Raw genomic sequence first — 2,936 nt, forward strand, 5'->3', positions numbered from 1 at the left:
TGCTTTAAAAAACATTTGTTATGCCGCACCTAAGCAAACATCAATCAGAAATTAAAACAGTCTACACTTGAGCATGCAAGACCACAGGGACTAATATATGAAATAAGTCAATTGTGTGGAAGTCTTTCACATGACTACAGTCTTTCTGCAAGATAAATCTGACCCACTGAGGAGTAGAAGGAGGAGGAAGAGGAGGAGAATGATCCAGGGAATCCAATTATACAAGTAGCAGTCAGAATTTAGTCTTAAACTACTGCAAGTGCTGGCAACCCTGGATTCAAAATAAGTGATTTAACAAGACTAAAACTTAATTGGGACTACTTACTGCAGATGTGTATTATTACCCCCTTAAAGGGGGTACTAATAGAAACACAGGTTATTTACTTGTCATCAGTGCATAATCTCACTTACAGTGCCTTCAGCTATCCCTAGCAATCTTCAGAACTCTCTAAATCTTTGGTTAGCACAGGGGGGTAATTACACAGCCCTAACAAACAGGGTTGCATGACATCTCCCAGAATTCCTCACCACTTGCTATGATGGCAAGGGCTGGTGGGAGTTGCAGTTCAACAACATCTAGAGAGCCACACAATTCCCACCCTTGAGTGAGCAACTTGGCACTCCTGCCCCTTCTTTGAAAGGGACTTTGCCTTTCTGAGCATGGCTTGAGGAGAGATTTTTCGAAAAACTTCTGCCCCCCATAAAGCACCTGCAGCAGGAAAAATGGGCAGGTTATGTGATTGTGCAGATAACCCACTCAGAGAATACACAAAGATGGAGCCTCTGTTCTGGAAAACAGCTAGTAGACAGCATCATATCTGTTACTGGGGGGGAAAAAGAGCATACACAAACTGAATTACAGATGTCAATCAGATCTGTAGATCCTTAGAAGAAAAACACTACATAAAACAAAACGGAGGATAAACACAGGGAAACCATACAAGGTACAGAATGAAAGGAAACAGAGTATTTTGGAACAAACTTTCACAATCTTCATCCTATGTGATTCTATATATCATGCATACACTTAAACTGAGGGATACCTCAAACATTACTGGATACAATTTTGAGCAAATACTAATTTTAAATGATTAATATTTAAATAGAGAAGAGTTCTTCTTTTCAATTCACAATGAATAGGATCTTCTGTTAGTTTGTCTTGTCTTATAAAAGACAATTAGGAGTTCTTATATTGTATGTAAAATGCAAGCTCTCATGTGGCAAAATGAACTTCTGCTCCTCTCTCCAACCGATGTACAAAGGACAATGATTCTTAGCAATTTGATAGTCTCACTGTCTGGGGCATGGGGTCTGTTCTGGCATTTGAACCGTAATTGTGGCCATATTTTAGCTATGCTACTGGCTAAAATTAGGGTTTGCTTCTAAACATTCAGTATCATCCTTAATCATTAGGTCCAAGAACACCATTACTTCTATTTAGAAAGTAAATCAAGTGAAGGCCATCTATGTGAAGGTAAGTTGTTAGCTCCAAATCACCAATAGCAGGTTTTGAAATAGCTGACCTAAACTAGGGATGCGAAAATCTCTCAGAGTCAACTTCATTATATATTTCTGAATCCAGCCTGCATTTTCCTCCTATCTTTGTTTCGTATCAGGTTGTACAACATTATTTTAAACTCCCATATTGATATTTGCACTCATTTAAAAAACATATTTTCCTCTTATGCACATTTTTTACACATTTTACCTAATGTTTGTTTGTTTGATTTATTGCCCACTTTTCTCCTGGCACGGGACCATTTTCTCTGCATTTAGTAAAGCATGTTCATGTATATTTTTTCAACCGTATGCATTTTTAGTCACTGGCATTTAAACATATTCACTCTTTTTTGTGTACATGCCTATAACTCCTGCAAACATGTGAATTATCAAGATAGCATGTGTTTCTTTTCACAAAAAGTCCTGGGAGGACTGAAAAGCTTACTTTCACTGAGCTATTTACATGCTTGTTACTGTAGCAATACAGAAATTCAGTGTGAAGCAGGCTAAACATCAGGGCTTGATCTTGTGGGAGAAAGCCATTTAGCCAGAATCTACACATATTCAAGGAAATAAAATTTGCTCATCTGACTAGGTCTATAGAAAATAAAGAAGCATAAGTAAGATTAGTCTTAAAAAAACACCACAAGGAGTGCTTTCTCAGCATGAACATAAAAATTATATTTAAGAAATGTTTAAAGACAAAGAAGTATAATCCACTTCTTTTGATGGTATAGTAATAATTACAACTTGCTCAGTAAATCTACACTCCTGTTGTATGAGGTAGCTGTTGGTACAGATGGAAAAACAGAGGCACATATGGCAAAATGATTTGCCCAGTATCAGAGCAAGATGATGACAGAACCAAAACAAAACCTGACCTGATACTATTTCAAATTTCAATTTCATTCCTAGACATAATAGTTTTAAACAAAATCATTTTCTAATTGATACTTATGGCTCAGAGTAATGAACTGTAGCCACTTCTCATTAAAGATGATAGTAAAGGGGTTAAGAGCAGTAGGATATTAAGATCTAAGAGTCATCTGTCTGCAAGTAAAGACGGTGAATGTGGAGGCTTCAAGCCACGGTTTTGAGTGGGGGGGGGGGGGAGCTGCCCAAAAGCATCCTCTGCTTTCATTTTACCCCAATACCCTCCAGATTCTCTGCTCCTCTTCCTTTTCCGCTCATCTTTGCAACCATCATGTCAGCCCGGAGATCAAGATGAAGAAACTGACATCATAACAGTGGAAAAGAGGAGCTCCTCATTCTTCAAAGCTGTTAGCACCCTAAATATTGTGAGTACAAGTTACTGCTTAAAAAGAAAAATGGCAAGTCCTACAACAACATTTGATAAAATACATGTGTTTTGTTTTTTTTACAACTTGTTTTTTTGTCACTATATGATCTGGATCTGAGGAGCTCTGGTGGCGCAG

This window comes from Sceloporus undulatus, chromosome 1, assembly GCF_019175285.1.
Source record: "Sceloporus undulatus isolate JIND9_A2432 ecotype Alabama chromosome 1, SceUnd_v1.1, whole genome shotgun sequence".
In the NCBI taxonomy this organism is placed as follows: domain Eukaryota; kingdom Metazoa; phylum Chordata; class Lepidosauria; order Squamata; family Phrynosomatidae; genus Sceloporus; species Sceloporus undulatus.